The sequence below is a fragment of the Triticum aestivum genome, chromosome 3D (assembly GCF_018294505.1).
Source record: "Triticum aestivum cultivar Chinese Spring chromosome 3D, IWGSC CS RefSeq v2.1, whole genome shotgun sequence".
NCBI classification, from domain to species: Eukaryota; Viridiplantae; Streptophyta; class Magnoliopsida; order Poales; family Poaceae; genus Triticum; species Triticum aestivum.
This window is the reverse complement of record NC_057802.1, coordinates 613126669-613148234: the sequence shown is the minus strand read 5'-3', so window position 1 is coordinate 613148234 and position 21566 is coordinate 613126669. Positions and strand designations below refer to the sequence as shown.

Below are 21566 nucleotides of genomic sequence, written 5' to 3'. Positions count from 1 at the left end.
AAGGCGAGGACGTCATCGAGCTGAACATGTCCAGAACTCGGAGGTGCCGTGCGTTCGGTACTTGGATCGGTCGGATCGTGAAGACGTACGACTACATCAACCGCGTTGATAAACGCTTCCGCTTACGGTCTACGAGGGTACGTAGACAACACTCGCCCCTCTCGTTCTATGCATCACCATGATCTTGCGTGTGCGTAGGAATTTTTTTGAAATTACTACGTTCCCCAACACAATGAGTGCCACCTGATCAACCATGGCATATATTTCCTCAAGATTTTTGCCTCTGCAATTGCTTAGAGCTACTCCTTACAATGTAATTACAATAATTATTTGCACAAGGCATCATCGTTGAGCATAGATAGTTCATAGATTTCACCTTCTTTTTTCTGTCAATGCCGACGAGCTTGACGCCTACTTCAAAATTCATATCCTTAGCTTTTGTCCCACCTTGGAAAAATGACCTCATCGGAAAGGGGGAGAAGGAATTGAAGCAGAAACCGAGAGGTGAGGCCTTGGAGAAGAAGTGCAATGCACCAGAGGAGAAGCTAGTGCTAATGTTCGAGCTGGTGTTGCAATACTTTTGCATGTTGATCAAGCAAGCAGTGGTGTAGGTAAGTGTTAAGCTGAAACACCTCAAGAGGACCTCCTCTTGAGGTGTGTCAGCCACATTGCCTTGTTATAATGAAGAGCATAATGTTCTAGGCAAACAATCTGTTTTCAGTTGATAGGAAAACAAATCAGCTGCAAAAAGGATAAGCATGTTGGTCAAATTTTGGGGTATGCTTCACAAATTGTCCATGCAAAGATTGATTGCCCAACACCACCAGCAACACAATAATTATGTTGTATTTCTTTTGCGCAGATAAATCTCAACCTTACGCGCATCAAAATAATGATGTGTATCTAGCAAATTTGATATGTTTTAGAAAATGTGACATGTCATTTTAATTATTAATAAAACTAGTGGGTTGCCTACGAAAATGCATTGCTAGATTTGTCACATATCATTTACATATTCAATTTTCATGTTAGCCACATTTTGATTGTTTTCACCTCATAGGTCTATTGATTGTGAACCTATGATGGACACCGAAAAATATAGATTTCAAGATCTCTCTAGTCATTTTTATACACATTAGATCACATAGATAATTTTTGCCTTATGCACTGTTTTCTGTGAACAATTTTTTTTAATAGATTGTGAAGCACCCATCATTCTATTTGTAAACATGTTTAATAAGGATAATCAACTATATAGATCAAGCATGGTGTATACATATTTAAAAATTAGATAGGTAATTGATGTCTACTACACAACTTATTCTTGTAGACTCGTTTTGGGCCTCCGAGCACAGAGTTTTTCAGGACAATAGCCATTTTCCCTCAAGCGGATGACCTAAAGTTTATCAATCCCTGGGAGGCATAGGATAAAGATGGTCTTCAAAAACCAAGCAATCATCTCTTGTGTCCCCAACACACCTAATACAATGGCAAATTGTATAGGTGCACTAGTTTGGCGAAGAGATGGTGATACAAGTGTAGTATGGATAGTATATATAGATTTTTGTAATCTGAAAATATAAAAACAACAAGGTAGCAAGTAACAAAAGTGGGCACAAACGATATTGCAATGCTTAGAAACAAGGCCTAGGGTTCATACTTTCACTAGTACAATCTCTCAACAGTGCTAACATAATTGAATCATATAACAATCCCTCAACATGCGGCAAAGAGTCACTCCAAAGTTCTTATCTAGCAGAGAAAATAAGATGAAATTGTTTGTAGGGTACGAAACCACCTCAAAGTTACCCTTTCCGATCAATCTATTGAGCTATTCCTAGAAGTGTCACGAACAGCCCTAGAGTTCGTACTAAAATAACACCATATGATACGCATCAACAACCTCTAATGTCACCTAGATACTCCAATGTCACCACAAGTATCTGTGAGTCAATTATATGATACGCATCAAACAACTTTAGATTCATAATATTCAATCCAACACAAAGAACTTCAAAGAGTGCCCCAAGATTTCTACCAGAGGAAGTAGGACGAAAACGTGCATCAACGCCTATGCATAGATTACCCCAATGTCACCTTGGGAATCCGCGAGTTGACTTCCAAAAAATACATCAAGTGAATCGATATAATACCCCATTGTCACCACAGGTATTCATATGCAAGACATACATCAAGTGTTATAAAATCTATAAAAGTATTCAATTCGATAATAGTGAAACCTCAAAGGTAAAAACTCAATTCATCACAACAAGATAGAGAGGGGGAAACACCATATGATCCAACTATATTAACAAAGTTCGCGGTACATCAACATCATGCCAAATCAAGAACAAGAGAGAGAGAGAGAGAGAGAGAGAGAGATCAAACATATAGCTACTAGTACATACCCTCAGCCTCGAGGGTGAACTACTCCCTCCTCGTCATGGTGGCGGCCAGGATGATGAATATGGCCTCTAGTGATGATTTCCCCTTCCGACGGGGTGCCAGAACAGGGCTCTAGATGGCATTTCAAAGGTACAGAGGCGTGCGGCGGCAGAGTCGAAGTTCTGGGGTTATTTCTGGTGGTTTCTCTATTTATAGGATTTTCTTCGTCGATTTCACGCTAAGATGGGCTAAGCCACTAGGCACCAGGGCGCGCCCTAGGCCCCTGGCGTGCCCTGGAGGGTAGTGGCCACCTCCTTCACTTTCTGGCCCTCCCACGAAGTTTCTAGTGCCGCTTTTGTTAAAAAAGGGGATAATTGTATTTATACCCTTAGTTGTGTCCCCCTCAACAGGATTGCCCCTAGTTTTTGAAAACATGTGGTCTTGCCCAACCCACTTTGTTGTCTTGTGCTTTTGCCCTTTGACCGTTTGACCGTCACTTTGAAAACTTCATAACTAATTCATACTAAAACAGAAAAATGCAAATAAGATATCAAAATGTTCCGAGAAACATCACCTATATGTCAATGTCACTTGCATTCATGACAAAAGTGTTGGTAAGTGCCCATCCGAGTTTTAGCTCTTATCATACCACCATGAACATTAAAATCTAAAAAATTCAAGAAATATTCATGAAACTTGGCAAGCACTTAAAACATTTGCAATTCTTTGCCACCAAATATTTCTTGAATTTTTTAGATTTTAATGTTCATGGTGGTATGATAAGAGCTAAAACTCGGATGGGCACTTACCAACACTTTTGTCATGAATGCAAGTGACATTGACATATAGGTGATGTTTTTCGGAACATTTTGATATCTTATTTGCATTTTTCTGTTTTAGTATGAATTAGTTATGAAGTTTTCAAAGTGACGGTCAAATGGTCAAAGGGCAAAAACACAAGACAACAAAGTGGGTTGGGCAAGACCACGTGTTTTCAAAAACTAGGGGCAATCCTGTTGAGGGGGACACAACTAAGGGTATAAATACAATTATCCGTAAAAAACATCAAAAAGTTCTGCTGCATTTGGAGAACTTTTATTTCTACACAAAAAACACCACCACGGTAGTTCTGCTGAAAACAGTGTCAACCCGGTTAGTTCCATTTAAATCATACCAAAATCATATAAAATTGTTCTAAACATGGCATGAATACTTCTGAAATTATAGATACGTTGGAGACGTATCGAGAACCCAACCAAACTGATCAGTGGTTTCTTCGGGTCAAGCGTTGGGTGTGTGGTATTAATATATTAGTGTTTTAACACTGCCCGTTCCCACAAATCTTGAAGCGGGTCATTGGCTTAGCTATGGTTCATGTGCTGCTACGTATAGAGAGAGCAAGAGTACCGATATAGAAACAAACTATGGTCTATCTCTAATGGGCAGGACTAAAACAATTTGAAATATGTCAAAATCATTTGGTGGATGGGAACCAAGCCACCACATATAGAAATAACTATTCTAGGGGGTGGAGGTAGGAATCAACCACAAGTGACGTGGCATGGACCACTTGCGGTTTCTAGAGATAATCACGTGAGATCTCCTTTATGAGTAATGGGTAGGATACTTACGGTTTCATAGACAAATTAATAATTGAAATTCCTTGGTGCTGAGATTGTTTTTAGAAGATGATCCACCATAATGCCATGTGATTTTAGTTGATATCTGAATGTGATTGCTCAAATTTGTTAGCTAGCTATACATAAATCTTCATTGTCCCACTACTCTAATATCTCATCAGGCTAGCTCACACACAAAGCTCTTGCGATTGATCTCATGCGAGGAGACCAATCTATTTGATCTCTCACATGGCAGAAGTTCAGGAGCCTTCAATCCGTAGCATCAAGAGTTCAAGAAATCATCGCGGACCACATGGTTCACATCAGAAGCACAAAAAGCGCGTGATGAAGACTTCTGAGTGTCTAGCGAGTGCCACCTGATCAATTGTGTAATGAAGTTCCTCAAGGCTGGCCATGACACAGAAGTCACTGTAGATGACTTTTTTTTGCCTCTACTACTGCTCATAGTTGCTTCTTACAAGGTACTTACAATAATTCTTTGCACGACACATCATCATTAAGGATAGAAAATTCATAGATTTCACCTTCTTCTTTCTGTCAATGCTGACGAGCTTGACTCCTACTTGGAATTCACATCCTTAGATTTTTTCCCACCTTGGAAAATGAGCTCGTCGTAAAGGTGAGAGGGAACTGAAGCAAAAGCCGGGTGGTGACATTGGAAACAAGAAGTGCGATGGACCAGAGGAGAAGCCAATGCTAATGTTTGAGTCGGTGTTGTAGTACTTTGCATGCTGATCAAGCATGCATGAGGGGATCCGAGGTCAACGTTGGGCTAACACACCTCAAGACGAGGTGTTGGGAACTCATGATTTTATGGTGGCAGTACCAAGGTATAGAGCCCGGATATATCATCTCAAGAATGACAATTTCCTTCTTCTATTCATCTAGAATGTCCATATCCTAGATTTACTTGAGCCCATTTCTCCTCTAGTGGTGTGGTGCCTAGTTTTTTTTCCTCCACATTTTAAATTATGAGACTGGTGCACATGAATCAATCATGTCCAGAGAAGCCTAGGATTGAAGTGGGGAAGCTGCAGAAGAAGGTTGAGACAAAATCGGGCCCAAAAACCATGTTTATCCATGTATTTGCCTTTTTCTGGAACACCATTGATACGTCTCCATCGTATCTATAATTTTGATTGTTTCTTGAAAATACTTTACTACTTCCACATATTTTTGGCAACAATTTATATGATTTTCTTGAACTAGCATATTGATCCAGTACCCAGTGCCAGTTCCTGTTTGCTGTATATTTTTTGTTTTATAGAAAATTCATATCAAACAAAGTCCAAACACGATAAATTTTTACAGAGATTATTTTTGGAATATATGGGATTTTTTGGAACAAGAATCAATGCAAGATAATACTCGAGGGGCCCACAACACACAGTGGGCCAAGAAGGCTTGTGGCCATCTCGGAGGTCGGTTGGGGGTGTCCGTCTGCCACAAGGAAGAAAATATGCAGAATAAAATCCTCTCAAAATATCAGCCCAATCGGAGTTACGGATCTTTGGAAATGTAAAAAACGGTGAAGAGCCAGAAAACAGGAAGGCGAAATAGAAAAGGGACAGAGAGAGATCCAATCTCAGAGGGGCTCCTGCCCTCCAGGAGCCATTACGACCAAGGACCAGAGGGGAAACCCTCCTCTAGGGGGTAGGCCAAGGAGCCAGAAGAAGGATGGGGGGGGGGGATCTCTTCCCCTCTCACCGGGTGGCGCCTATGTGCCGTCGGGGGAAACATTGTGACGCCGATCTACACCAACAACTTCGCCATGTCATCACCAACTCTCCCCCACTCCTTACACTGGTGTAACACCTCTCTCCCCGCTATAATCTATATCTATACCTATACTAATAAACTAAGGTGCGTTTCGTCAAATTTTTCATCCGTTCACCGCCAATTTTTTTCTATCCGAGGTGGTACTAAATTATTATGCGTTCGTCTGCTAGAAAAAAAAGACTTTTCCAGAATTCGTACGTGGGCCGCGCGCTGTGGCCTAGCAAAGCCAGCCCACTTATTTTTCTGCCCGCGCCGCTAGGAAAATTCTGTTTTCTGCACATGGCGGCAAATAGTCATAGCCTAGCACAGGACATCCAATAATGGGCTGGCCCATTTTTTTTGTTTCTGTGTTTTACTTCTATTTTTATCCTCCTCCTCTATCTCCTTTTCCCTTCCAAGTTTATTTTTCTTACAGAATTTATTTCATAAATTCAGAATTTTCAAAAAGATGTTCATAATTCCAAAAAAATATAGAAAATATAGAAAATTTCAGAATTCCATTTTTTTTGCTATTTTGAAAAATATTCAGAACTTGAAAGAATATTCTAGAATTTCGTACGTGGGCCGCGCCCTGTGGCCCAGGGAAGCCAGCCCACTTATTTTTCTGCCTGCGCGGCTGGGAAATTTATATTTCATAATTCCAATTTTTTATGCTATTTAAAAAAAATATTGGGAACTGTTAAATTTTCCCCATTTTCAACAATTATTATTGTTTTTAAAAAAATTCAAGATTTGTAAAACGAAAATGGTATTTCAAAAAATGCTCCAAATTTCAAAAACATTCTTGTTTTAGTGAAATATTCACAATGCAAAATAATGTTAAAAGATAAACATTTTCACAAAATGTTATGAATTTTCAACGCATGTTCCTATTGTAAAAAAATTCACAAATTCAAATAATATTCATGTTTTTATAAAAAAGTTGGTATCTATACACACAAACTAATAAAGTAAGGTGTGTTTCGCCAATATTTTGATCTGTCCACCGTCAGAAATAATTTTTTCTATCCGAGGTGGTACTAAATGCTTATGCGTTCGTCTGCTAGAAAAAAAAAAGGATTTCCAGAATTTCATACGTGAGCCGCGTGGTGTGGCCCAGCAAAGCTAGCCCACTTAGTTTTCTGCCCGCGCATTTGGCAAAAGTCTATTTTTTGCATATCGCGACAAATATTCACAGGACAACCAACAATGGGCTTGCTCATTTTTCTTTGTTTCTGTGTTTAATTTCTATTTTTATTCTCCTCCCGCTACCTCTTTTTCCCCTTCCAAGTTTATTTTTCTTATAGAATTTACTTCATAAATTAAATTTCTAAAAAAACTTCATAATTTCAAGAAAAACCAAATTATGGAAAATGTTCTGAATTCCTAAATTTGGTTGCTATGTTGTAAAAAAAAGTTTACCAGCTTTTTCAACTTTTTGTTATTGTTTTTGGAAAAAAATTCAAGATTTTGTAAAACGAAAATGGCATTTGCAGAAATGCTCCAAATTCGAAAATATTCTTGTCTTAGTGAAATTTTCACAATTCAAAATAATATTAAAATTCAAAAAATGTTAGGAATTTTGAACACATGCTCCCATTCTAAAAGAAATGTTCACAAATTCGAATAATGTTCATGTTTTTATAAAAAAAGTTGGTATTTTCAAAAAATGTTTGTGAATTTGAACAGTTGTGCCTGTTTCAAATTTTGTTTGCGTTTTTCTGAAAGTGTACATAATATTTAAAAATCCGTTTTGGATTTGAAAAATGGTTCATGTTTCCTACAAATTCAAAAACTTCATACCTTAAAATCTCCTCGTTCGAAAGGAAAAGTATATTGAATAATTCATGGACCTTCTCTGGCATACGATGATGTAACAAAACTCTTAAATGCCCTCGATCAATGAATGGAAAATAGTGAATTGATTACTTCACACCCGACGAAACCGAAAAGCTAAATGTCCCTTTTTCACGTGCACACAAGGTTTTGCTTGCACATATGATTCTCACTAACTTTAAATGCATACTATTTTTTCTGCCATTGCAACGCACGGGCATATGTGCTAGTCCCTACTTAAACATGGTGCTTTATGCCAGATATTATTATCTAATGTGGTGCCATCCTATGATGTTTGAGTAGATTCTTTTTGCGCTACAGGTTAATTGTGGTATGGTGTGATTGATATGAGTTGTATGTTGATATGGTGCTGTCCGATGACGCCTTCCATGTCGTGCAAGCGTGTGGGATTACCGCTGTAGGGTGTTGCACATGATTCGCTTATAGTGGGTTGCGGGGGTGACGACAGCCTAAATCCAAGCAAGGGGATTGTTGTGCATGGAAGTAGAGAGGACTTGTTACTTAATGCTATGGTTGGGTTTTTATCTTAATGATCTTTAGTAGTTGTGGATGCTTGCTAGAGTTCCAATCATAAGTGCATATGATCTAAGTACGAAAAGTATGTTAGTATATGCCTCTCCCTCATTGCATATAATAATTATCACACATGTTATATTCAATTACCCATGGACAATCTCACTCACTGTTCCACAAAAGCTTTCTACTAAACAAATTAACTTTTATTATTCCCACAAAGTACTTCTAGTTTTATTCTTGCAAATTAGTTTTATACTTGTTCCAGGTAAAACAAATATTGGTGTACGTAGAGTTGTATCGGTGGTCGATAGAACTTGAAAAAAAATATAAATTATACCTTTAGCTCCTCTTTGGGTTTGACACCCTTATTTATCGAAAATGCTACAAACAATCTCCTATACTTGTGTGTTATGAACCACATATAGATGCATATATTGTTGGAAATTCTTTCGCACATACTACACATTTATATGTATTTCTACATATTTTTTCAGAATTTTATGAAGCATAAAAATAGTGTTTTTGATTTTCTTAAAGCACTACCTAGAGCCCAAGTTCTGAATAATTTTTCGTGATGCCGAATCATTATTTCAATGGGAGGGCACTTCAGACATAATTCCCCCAATGATTAGTGTAGTTAGTTTTCTTTTGCTGAATTGGGTGTTTTTTCCTTTCAACTTTATTTCCATGAGAGAGAGGGGTGGAAGGACGGACGGCGTAAGTGTGGCTTTATAGTAGAGATAGAAGATAGATAGAGATAGAACTAGAAGAAGATGGAAGAAAGATGGATATCCAATTCCATGCCCACGCTCATCTGCACCCGATGAATAGTAAATTCAAAAAAAAATACTAAAAAATTTAGACAATTCTGAATTTTTTAGGTGAAAGATGTTCCAATGCGTGATGTTCGTGCCAAATTGCATCTTGTTTGGCCATCTGAGGAGCTCATGGCAAAAAAGACAAAATCGGTCAAAACAGTACGTAAACAGTAAACTTTCTTATAGTCCCAAAATTTGTCTTTTTTATTGAGAGCTACCGAAATGTTCAAACTCCATGAAATTTGGCACAGACTTCATGCACATGAGCATCTAGAATCACAAAAAAAAAATTGGATTTTTTTGGATTTTTTTACTATTTTAAACAAATTTACTGTTCACCTCAGGTGCATATGCACCCGAGAGCCAAAACACCACGTATAGAGATATAAAATAGAGATAGAATATACCGAAAATACAAAGGTGAACATGGGTGCGCGTGCACCCATGTGAATAGTAAATTCATAAAACGTACTAGAAAAAATTAAAAATTTCTGAAATTTCGCGGTATGAGATGATCATTCTACTCACATATGAAGTTTCATGATGTATTGACACCCATGGTATTCTTAGTGAAGAAAATATAAATGCGACCATACTATTCATTAAACAGTGTTTTTTTAATATAGCTTCGATTTTGTTATTTTTGCCTAGATTACCACGGGTGTGATTTCTTCATGAAACTTCATATGCGAGCATACCGGTTGACTATGTATATTAGAATAACAAATTCAGATTTTTTTTGATTTTTTGTAGCATTTTTTCGAATCTACTATTCATAAAGGATGCGCGCACATCCATGTTCACCAAATCCGTGTCCTAGAAGATAGATAGATATATAAAATAGAGATAGAAGATAGATAGTGATATAAAACAAGACAAAAGATAGAAGATAGATAGAGATATAAAACAGAGATAGAAGATAGAAGATAGATAGAGATATAAAACAGATAGAAGATAGAGATAGAGATAGAGATAGAGATGACATCATTTAAATAAAAAGAAACAAGTTGAGCTAAAATTGAACGCTTGGACAGTGCGCATCAATGTCAACACATTTTTTCTATATACATGAACCATGGAGCAAACATTCGATTGTGATCCAGGCAACAGTCTCACTTGAAAACAATACCGCACATCACCTCTTATCAGGCAAACGTAATACCTTACATTACTTTTGATCCTTAGTAATGATGGCCAAATACATGAGGAACGGTGTCCAAGCAGTTATACTACTTTCTTTTGTCATTGTGGTGTGCTTTGCCTGCCTTGGATGTGCGAACGGTAATTTATAGTACTAGTTAAAGTTTGTTTCATTCGGAAATCTTTGTTCATGTCAAGAGGATGAGTTTAATCTTTGTTTTGTGTTAATCAGGTGAAAGCATCAATGACAAGGGGAGCAACGGGATGATCGAAGTAGTCCGCCCCCCTTGTTATAAAGACCATCAACAGCCCCCAAGCCTGCAATATTGCTGTCAAACGGACAGGATATGTTGGGTAAACCTTGGGGAATGCTTCACAAACTGCCCGTGCAAGATTAATTGCCCACCGCCACCAGCAACACAGTAGTTGTGCCATCTCTCATTCTTTGGGTTAATAAATCCCGACCTTATGGGTCCCGAGATAATCATGTGTTGATCAGCTAGCAAATTTGCTAGAAAATTTTCTAGAAATTTGATCCGCCATTTAAATAAATAATAAAAAACTAGCGACTTGCGCTCCCTCATTTCACCTAGATTGGTTACATATCATTTTACATTTTCCATACTTCTATCTCCATGTTGGCTTAATTGCTCTCCCAAAAGGACCCAAATTGAGCCTTTTGCAGTCATCGATCGCTGTTCATCTATCATTTGTGAGACGCTGACACGGACGCATCCCTTGGTACAACTGTTTTGTTTTCTAGCCTTTTTCTCATCAATCCGTCAGCTAGAGACGGCCCTGCGAATTGATGATGTGAAAGCCTCTCTGAAAAAGGGTTCCCCTCCACTTTGTATTACAAAGCAAACCAACCGAATCATACAGGGATAGGTGTTGGGGCGGAAGCAGCACAGTCACGCCCAAAAGAAACGACAGAGAAAGAGTAAAAGAAATAAATGCCGACAACGGCGGATCATCAAAAATGAAGAAGCCTCGTGAACGCTGCGCCCACCGGGATCTTCCACCAGGCTCCAAGACTCCGAAGCGCCGGCACCTATCAACACCTCCAAGAAGGAACGCGACGATGATGACGCTGCTACAAAGGTTTCCCCCGGTACACGACGAGGCGAGAGGAAGAGTAGCCCCCGACGCCCTCCCGGAAGGTCAGGTGGCACCCACTGGCGCCACCGCGCCGGAGTCCGCCAAGCCGACAGGGGTTTCCCCCGATCCCAACCCGCATCTCGGGCGCTCCGGAGCCTGCCACGAAACCAACCACCACCCAGCGCCAACGCGGTCTTGAGGCCCCCACGTCGTCTCACCACGGCACCGCGAAGTGAGGACAACACGGCGAAGAATCAGAGCCGGGACTAGGACAACAGCACCGTCGGCATGCGGTAGGGCCCCACCTCCACCGTCAGCGACGGTAGCCGTCCGGACGCAATAGCAGGAGCACACCAGGCCCGTGGGCCCACAGGCCCGGCCGAGCCCTCATAGGCCCATAAAGCTCCCGCCCTCACGCTGCTGCCGGCACGCCGTCGGCGCCGCCGCCCCACATCCGAGGCGCACCTGCTCCTCACCGCGCCGCAGACAACGAGGCCATGCTGGGGGGCCGGCCCGCTATGACCCAGATGGGGCCCGCCGGGCCTAGATCTGGGCCGGGGGCACGACGCCGGCCACCCAGCTCCACCACGCCGCCCCGCCGCCAAGGAGCGGCGCCGACACCACGCCTGCCGCCGGCCGCCGCCGCAGGGCCACCGGACCGTAGCCAAACCGGGCTGCACCGCCGCCGCCTCCCTGCCCCGAGAAGGGAGCACGCGCGCGGGGACAAGAAGGCCCGCCGCCGCCGGCACCACACAGGCCAGTGCCGGGGGCGTCCGCCGCCAGCGGCGAGGGGAGACGGGGGAGGAGGGAGCCCGCGGGAGAGGAGCTCGAGCTCCGCCCCGGCCACCTCCCGGGGAGGCGACGCGAGGCGGATCTTGACGGGGGAAGGATGGGAGGTGGAAGGGGACGGTGGCGGGGGGCTAGGCCGGCGGCAGCGGGAGGGCTGGCGGCGGCGGGAGGGGAAGAGGGGGGGGGGACCCTATTCGCCTCTCAAGGAGGAGGAGCAGGTCTCCGTTCCAAACATGCGTTCAGGATCGAGTCCACTCCAATGTGAAAGCCTCTCAGCACCGGTGTAGCCGTGAATCCCCCGACGGCGGCCGGCGATCCATATGATCGCCGGTAATGGTGTGGCCTTGAGGGAGTAGATTTTATACCGCGCGTGGTACTTGTCCATATGTATGTCATAATCATAAATAGCAAAAATGATGGTGTGGCATGTGTACTTCATTGAGCACCACGGGTGGACTACATCGTCATGACCCAGACAACTCCGACCGCATGGACACGTCTACCCGAAAAGCTCTCTGGCGCTCCTGCTACGTTTTTGCGATTGCACCATCTGTATGCTGGGCGATGGGAGGCGCACGACCTTATGGCGCGACGCATGTGGGGGGAGGGAGCGGAGGGGGAGACGCCGGAGGTGTGGTTCTTGGCTCTCTCCTCACACTCCGACCGCCCCAACTCCTGTGTTGTGGCTATTCTCTTCTCACACTTGTGTTGAACCTTTTGCTTATTAATAATTATGGCCGTATGCATCGTTCTGATGCAGAGGCCGGGGATAATTCTCTTTTCGAAAAAAAACATTAAGGACCACCTCCAGCACATGCTTTCTGCGGCCGTGCGTGCTGAGCTTGGCAATCTGTGTGTGCATGTCCGCGCTATGTGGGCTCTGGCCGTGCCGAGTGCGCCTGCTACCGCAACGGTGGAAGAGAGGTGCCTCCACAGCGTCCTCGACCATCCAGCTCAAACTCGCTTGCGCGCCATGGTCTCCATGATCTGCATCACCATCCATCCTATGAAACGTCTGGAAGAGTCACAATGCCAAGGTCTTTCGTGATAAGCTTTCCGCCCCCTCTGTTGTTGCACGCAATATCGCTGTCCTGCTGTGGAGGTGGTGATGTTCTCGTTCGATATCTGCAAATCGATCCTGGAACGATCGGCACAGAGTTTCATGGCGTTGCCCTAGAGTGTCGTTTGTGGCCTCGATTGGCCCGGTTCCTGCTATCATGGTGGGTGCCGCAAACCCTTTAACTCTGGCAATTTGTTGGTATGTCGGCTAAAGAAAAACTCAGGTGGGCTATTGCTCCAAGTGACGTTTCAAAAGGAATTTAGTTTAGGGACTCAGAAAGAACAATTAATAGCGAAATCACTAATTAAGAAATACTCGTTGTAAAAAACACTCCTCCTTCCCAGATCACGATAAGCGGCGCACATACAGCGCGCCACTTGTCGCAACCTGGGAGTTTTCCCTTTTTTCAAAGATTCGTTTATTCAAAATGTTTTATCTCTTAAACCGTGCGTTCAAATCTCAAACCGTTTTCACCATTGGATTCCTCGCGTCGAGATCTTCAAAACTAGATCCCATGTTGATAGGTTTTGACGAACTTTTTTTTCACGAAAAAAACGGACGAAAAAAACCGGATGAAAAAACCAAACCGGGAGCACGTTTTTTTTTCCGTTTCCGCCTCTCGCGAAATCACAACTGTGCCTCTCGTGGAAGCAAAACCGTGACTCTCGTGGAAAGAAAAAAAACAGAAAACGCGTTTTTTCCCTTTCCGAAAGAGGCACGCCCGTGACTCTCGCGAAAGCACAACCGTGCCTCTGGCGAAAGCAAAACCATGACTCTCGTGAAAGAAAAAAAATAGAAAACGCGTATTTTTTCCCTTTCCGAGAGGCACGGCCGTGACTCTCGCGAAAGCACAATCGTGCCTCTCGCGAAAGCAAAACCGTGACTCTCGCGAAAGAAAAAAAAACAAAAAACACGTTTTGTTTTTCTCTTTTCGTGAGGCACGGCCGTGACTCTCGCGAAAGAAAAAAACAGAAAACGCATTTTTTTGTTTCCGAAAGGCACGGCCGGGATTCTTGCTAAAGCACAACCGTGCCTCTCGCGGAAGAAAAACCGTGACTTTTAGTGAAAGAAAAAAAAGAAAACAAGTTTTTTCGCGTAAAAAAAAAATTTTGCAAATTTTTTTCGGTCGGAAAGCTAAGTAGAAGACCGGGGAAAAACCAAAACGTCGAAAACCCCCGGAAAAAAACCGTTTAAAAAGCCGAAAACACGTGCGAAAAAATAAAAAAAAATCTAGAGGGAGCGTCCAAAGCACGACACATGGCGAATGGCTGAGAGCGCACCAAGTGGCGCTGATCATTGCGAGGCTTCCGAAGGAGCGCTCGTTAACTAGTTGCTCTCAATTAATAGTGGGTATATATATTTACGCAAATGTTAACGCACACACGTGTGGCACGAAGTAACATGGCCCAAACGCCTCCAGTACCATTCATTTGTTGGTATGTCGGCTAAAGAAAAATTCAGGTGGGCTATTGCTCCCAGTGACGTTTCAAAAGGAATTTAGTTTAGCGACTCAGAAAAACAATTAATGGCGAAATCACTAATTAAGAAATACTCGTTGTAAAGAACACTCCTCCTTCCCAGATCACGACAAGCGGCGCACATACAGCGCGCCACTTGTCGCAACCTGGGAGTTTTCCCTTTTTTCAAAGATCCGTTTATTCAAAATGTTTTATCTCTTAAACCGTGTGTTCAAATCTCAAATCGTTTTCACAATTGGATTCCTCGCGTCGAGATCTTCAAAACAAGATCCCATGTTGATAGGTTTTGACGAACTTTTTTTTCACGAAAAAACCGGATGAAAAAACCAAACCAGGAGCACAGTTTTTTTTCGAAAGAGGCATGCCCGTGCCTCTCGCGAAATCACAACTGTGCCTCTCGTGGAAGCAAAACCGTGACTCTCGTGGAAGGAAAAAAAAAATAGAAAACACGTTTTTTTCCCGTTCCAAAAGAGGCACGCCCGTGACTCTTGCGAAAGCACAACCGTGCCTCTGGCGAAAGCAAAACCGTGACTCTCGCGAAAGAAAAAAAAATAGAAAACGCGTATTTTTTCCCTTTCTGATAGGCACGACCGTGACTCTCGCGAAAGCACAATCATGCCTCTCGCGGAAGCAAAACCGTGACTCTCGCGAAAGAAAAGAAAACAGAAAACGCGTTTTGTTTTTCTCTTTTCGAGAGGCACGGCCGTGACTCTCGTGAAAGAAAAAAAACAGAAAACGCATTTTTTTGTTTCCGAAAGGCACGGCCAGGACTCTCGCTAAAGCACAACCGTGCCTCTCGCGGAAGAAAAACCGTGACTTTTCGCGAAAGAAAAAAAATAAAACACGTTTTTTCGCGTAAATTTTTTTTGGTCGAAAAGCTAAGGAAGACCGGGGAAAAACCAAAACGTTGAAAACCCACGGAAAAAACCGTTTCAAAAGCCGAAAATGCGTGCGAAAAAATAAAAATAAATCCGGAGGGAGCGTCCAGAGCGCGACACGTGGCGAATGGCTGAGAGCGCGCCAAGTGGCGCTGATAATTGCGAGGCTCCCGAAGGAGCGCTCGTTAACTAGTTGCTCTCAATTAATGGTGGGTATATATATTTACGCAAATGTTAACGCCCACACGTGTGGCACGAAGTAACATGGCCCAAACGCCTCCAGTATCATTCATTTTGCCACATCAAAACAGATGATATCAGCGGGATTTTTTGGTTTTCGGCTTAAAAATGTTTTATCTCCTAATTAAAAAATCCAATTAAAAATCTGTTTTCACCATTAAATCCATCTCGACGAGATGTTCAAAACTAAATACCATGTTGATATGTTTCGACGATTTTTTTTACCAAAAGTTACCATGATATTTACACTGTAGTTGTCATGTGGCAATTTTAGTTTATAGAGTATGGCAATTTTAGTATTTTGACCATGGCAATTCCAGTACTTTGATCATGACAAATATTTTTTGTACGAACCATGACAATTTTAAGTGCATGTATCATGAAAATTTTAGTTTATAGTTCATGGCAAGTCTAGTTTCTTAATTCCCCGTTTTATAATATGTCAAAATTTACTTCTAAATGTAGAAGAAAATAGCTGAAACATATCATGGCAACTTCAGTGTAAACAACATGGCAATTCATGTGCAATAGACATGGCAACTTTTTAAAAGTCGTCGAAATATATTGATATGAGATCTAGTTTCAAAGATCTCGTCGCGATGGATTTAATGGTGAAAACGGATTTTCAATCGGATTTTTCATTAAAGAGATAAAACAGTTTAAAAACTGAAAATCCAAAAATATTTTCATATGCATGCATGCGGTGACGTGGCGTAGTCTGTGTGTTATAGGGCGTGTGGGCGGGTCTCGCTTCCCACCACACGTGTGGCGTTATCAGTGTCCTATATTTAAAATAAGAAAGGAAAAATTGTAATTCGTGCGTGTATGTTTTTTTTGCATGGTAATACATGTGTCATTTATATCATAAGAATTATAGTACAAGCCGAACTGACAAAACTGAAAAGATCGTAGAACGCAAGGCTTTGTACAGAAGAACATCATCCAAGAAAGAAAGTTACAATCAAAAACTGCACGAGCAAGAGCAAGACACCTTACAAGTACAACTGGCTCGAGGTCACAAGCTTGGATGACCATGCATTGTTTTTGGGGAAGTCATTCTCTAAGGCGGTGCATGTGCCAGCGAAAAATTGCGGCGGCGTGGAGAGAAACCGTATCTATTACTCGCATCATTGTTGGTTAGGTCTAAACACCGCCATCCCTAGTGACAAGGTATTCTTGAAAATCTCAAACGACAGCAGCAGCATGACGTGCTACAAGGAAGACGACTCGAAGAATGCCATCACCCACAATGACGATGACGTGAAGAGGATCATGTCGGTAGGTTACTTCGTGCAGGGTGGTTTAGATGGTGGCATGTGGATTCTACCTCCACATATCTAGCTAGTCTAGACTGTGCTGCTAGCATATTAAACTGTCTATAAGAGACATCATGTACTTATCCAGAGAAGTAGTAGAAAAGAAGAATATAAGACATATAACAAGTTTATTGGTCATTTTGTAGACAGACGGTAGTCTTATAAATGGATAAAAGATTCAACGGGTAGTTCTTTTTTTGTGAGTATGATGAAGACCTGGAATATATATTTTGGTTGAAAACAAAATCTGTGGAAAACTGAATCCAAATACTGGGTCAAAATCTCTGTACTCTTACCAACATGGTATAAAGTACCTGAACTTTATTTGTGGGGCTTCTGAGATTTTCCAAAACAATAGAGCTCAAGAATCTTGTATTGGATCGCTTCAAAAGGCACTTTACATAAGGTCTTATAACATTGTACTTACCACCTTTACTTTATCGTTGTACAAATTGGCACCTGAATCTCTTCTTTTGGAGGGTCATCTCAACATTAGTTAAGCATAAAGTTTACGCAGAGCTGATGTATCATGTAACATTTTTTCCTCACAAAACCAGTGGTGATCACGAGATGCTGCAGGACACTGGTGCGGAAGCTAGATTGCAATCTGAGCCTCAAAAAGTGTACCCACCCCCCCCCACCCATCGAGTTTGGTGCGAAGGAAGTGGGTGATTACACAAGCATAAGATGCAACTAGCTAGGTGCAAACAAAGAACAATATATGTGGCATGCGTGTTTACTGTGGGCTTGGCGACGATATGCACGTAGCAATTATTTGATGTCGGAGGTCCAGTATTAGCTACTCACATGGTAACACGAATATGATAATTTTTATCCGGACATTTGAATCTTCTAGTCTATAAAAATATGAATTTGAATTCTCTGAAAATGATAATTTTAGTGCACAATTTGAAATACTACTGCATTTATTTAGCCTTCAGAAATATCAGTTAGGGTAAAGTTGCTCATAAAGAACTGCCCTAGTAGAAGTGCTTATTGTCAGAGAGCGGTGATTTGGTGCCCGGGCTCAAATGAGCCCGGGCATGAACAGTACCGCGATTTGAAATAGAAAAAAACTTCAAATATTCCAAAAAAAAATGTGGTGCAAGATGCTCTTGTGCGTGAACTCCGTGCAAAATTTTGTGAAGTTTGGACATTCGAGGAACTCGTGGCAAAAAAGATAAATTTCGGATGTCTGAGGAACTTTTGAAAATCGCACCGTTAACACCTGATTTTGTCTTTTTTGCCACGAGCTCCTTGAATGTCCAAACTTCCCAAAATTTTACATGGAGTTCACGCACAAGAGCATCTTGCACCACAAAAAACTTTGGAATTTTTTGAACTTTTTTTGTATTTCAAAACGAGGTACTGTTCACCAGGCTCATCTGAGCCCAGGCCCTGGGTTGAATTATCCCTTATTGTCAGCTTTACTCTCCAGAGGTTTTGGATGTGATCCCTAGGAAAATTACGGGCGACAAGCAAGCCCTCCTTGATACTACTTACACAGAGCCGGAAGTCAAAACTACATTATATCAGATGTATCCGACGAAGGCGCTGGGGCCGGACGGTTTCCCGACCCACTTTTTTCAGAAACACTGGTTGTGGAGCTGAGGTGACAGCGGTTGTTCTCAAAATAGTAGAGGGGCAAGATAGTGCCGAAGGTATTAATCAAACTTTTTTGGTGTTGATCCCAAAGGTAAAAAATCCATCCTTGCTCTCACAATTTCGCCCCATTAGCTTATGTAACGTGCTGTACAAGATTGCTTCAAAGGTTGTTGCCAATCATCTGAAGATGGTGCTTCCAGATATCATATCAGCAGAACAGTCAGCCTTTGTCCCTGGACGTTTGATCACTGATAATATTATTGTTGCGTATGAGTGCCTACATTTCATGAAGCGCAACAAGTCTTTGAAACATCGTCATTGTGCACTCAAGCTGGATATGATGAAGGCCTATGATAGGGTTGAGTGGGACTATTTAAGGGCGATTATGTTCAAGTTGGGGTTTTCACAGTGGTTGGTAAATAATGTCATGAACTTGGTTTCTTCAGTTACTTACTCTGTGTTGTTTAATGGGAAGAAGTTAGAGGAGTTCAAGCCGAGCAGAGGACTACGGCAGGGAGATCCTATATCCCCATACCTGTTTTTGTTGGCAGCAGAGGGCCTTTTGTGCCTCCTAGAAAACTTAGACCAGTCATCTCAACTGGGTGGGATACAAGTGGCGCCCACAGCACCACCTATTAATCACCTTTTGTTCGCGGATGATATCCTGCTGTTTTTCAAAGCCAATGGTGTTGGGGCAAGTGAGGTTTCAAACCTGTTGGAAAGATACTGTCAAGCTTCTGGTCAGAGAGTAAATCCCATGAAATCATCTATCTTTTTCAGCAAGGGATGCCCAGCAAATGTTAAACAGGAGATCAAGGGAGTACTAAATGTTCCAAACGAAACTTTGAATGAAAAATACCTTGGTATGCCTTCTGATGTGGGCAGCTCAAAATTTGGTGCATTCAAGTACTTGAAAGATAGACTGTGGAGTAAAGTAAAGGGATGGATAGAAAGAACAATTTCTTCGGCAGGGAAGGAGGTGTTAGTGAAATCAGTTGCGTAGGCAGTGCCAGTTTTTCGATGTCTTGTTTCAAGTTACCAAGGGGACTGTGTGAACATTTCAACAAACTTATCAGGCAGTTTTGGTGGGGAAGTAAAGAAGGAAAATGCAAACCGAACTGGGTCTCATGGAAATCTATGACTGAACCAAAGTTTATGGGCGGCCTTGGTTTTCGAGATTTTGAGCTTTTCAATTTGGCACTGATAGCAAAACAATCTTGGCGCTTACTTCATAATACAGAGTCCCTGTGTGCAAGGTTGCTCAAAGCTATTTATTTCCCGAACAATGACATTCTTTCTGCCGAACTGGGAAGCCGGCCTTCGCAGGTCTGGCGCGTCATACTGGAAGGGAGAGATGTGCTCAGTCAGGGACTCATTCGAAGGATAGGGAATGGAGCTACCACACTGATATGGGAGCAAAAAGGGTTGCCTAATAATGAGATGATGAGATCAATAGCATGCTAGATGAATAATCCTCCAAGTAGGGTGAGTGAGCTCATTGATGCTACCAGTGCAACATGGAGGCGTGACTTGATAAACCAAGCCTTTCTAGCACCATTTTTTCGATAAAGGGTGTCTTTTATTGATTCATAATGAAGCATCAAGGGGATACAAACATAATGAGCACACCCGGCCTCTGCATAACTAGGATGCACACAGCCAACAACAACGCACACACACAAAAAACTCCACGGGCAAAAAGCAAAGTCATAGAAGACCAAAGCTATGCCATGTGGAGGGAGAAAAAGAAAAAAAACCTAAAGCGATCAAAACAACGATCAACGATATACAACGACGACCATCAGCACAAACAATCCCTTGACAACATAAGGACTATCAGAAAAGTTCTTCAAAAGCAATGCCTCCAGGAAGGGAACAGCGTGCAAACGCCGTCATCGCCGGATCCAACCACCGCCGGATCATGGGTTTTCACCCTGAAGATTTAGTCCGAGCAACCTCCGAACAATGCCTCAACAGGTAATGGCGCAAAAAACACCGTCATTGTCGGGTACAACCAACTAGGGTCATACCTAGGGTTTTCACCCCGGAGCTCGAGACTAGGTGCTGAAGTAGCACCACTCAATTGAAGTCATCTTATGTCATCTCCTCCGCTTGCCACGGTCTCAGTGGCACAGTGGCAGCTTACACGCACGGTCCTGGACGGCACAAAAAGGCACTAAACAGCGAAAGCTCGTCGTCGCACACGTGACAAATTCTTTGACGAGAGAGGAGGATCACGAGAACCGCCAAAATCCTGAGTTTGGGACACTTCGACAGTCTCGAACCATCCTCACAAGTGGCATCTGATGGCCGATCTACACGAGACGACGCCATCACGTGCCGCCACTAGCTCCGCCGTCTTTTCCTTTGGCAGCAGATCATCCTGAGGGGAGGACACGATCACCGCCGGGCATCGCCTCTAGCCCTCCGACGAATGCGTCCAGCCAATGTCGCATCAACGAGCCACCTGCCGCTGTGAGGGTGGCGGTCGCAACATCTACCGCAAGGCCATCACCACATCCCTTCACACCCTCATGCTGAAGATGTGCCACAAGAGCAACGCCGGCCCTGGAAGGTGTCTCTTCAGATTGGGGACTTGGATCATGGTGGCCGCCGGTCCTGCTGCTTGTACTCCTCTGCATCTGGTTGGTGCAGCCGTTGCTTCCACTGCTTGGTGAAGCCGCATCATGCCAACGCTACCAGGGAGAAGCCTGCTGCATAGAGGCCGCCGCATCCACTGCCTTGAGTCACCGTCGGAACATCGCCATCCGCATCCAATCGGCCACAGGGACGGAGCCCCGCCGCCGCCGGCAGCCGGGCGAGCAAGCCCGGCGGCGTCGCTCGGCGGCGGCGAGAGGAGGGCGCGTGGGGAAGTGGCCGAGAAAAGTGGATCGTGCTGCCGCCCGAGTCGCCCGAGACGCGGACGACGCGGGGGCTATTCTTCTAGCACCATATGCAAATACTATTTTGAGTATCCCTTTATGCACA

General features: G+C 42.9%; 1 long non-coding RNA gene across 1 annotated transcript; it reads left to right on the top strand.

Annotated features, from left to right (window-relative positions):
• The first annotated feature begins 10029 nt into the window (after positions 1–10029).
• Positions 10030–10697, top strand: LOC123075940 (uncharacterized). Its single transcript, XR_006436236.1, has 2 exons — positions 10030–10255; positions 10347–10697. It is a non-coding gene; the product is annotated as an uncharacterized lncRNA (long non-coding RNA).
• Positions 10698–21566: the final 10869 nt, after the last annotated feature.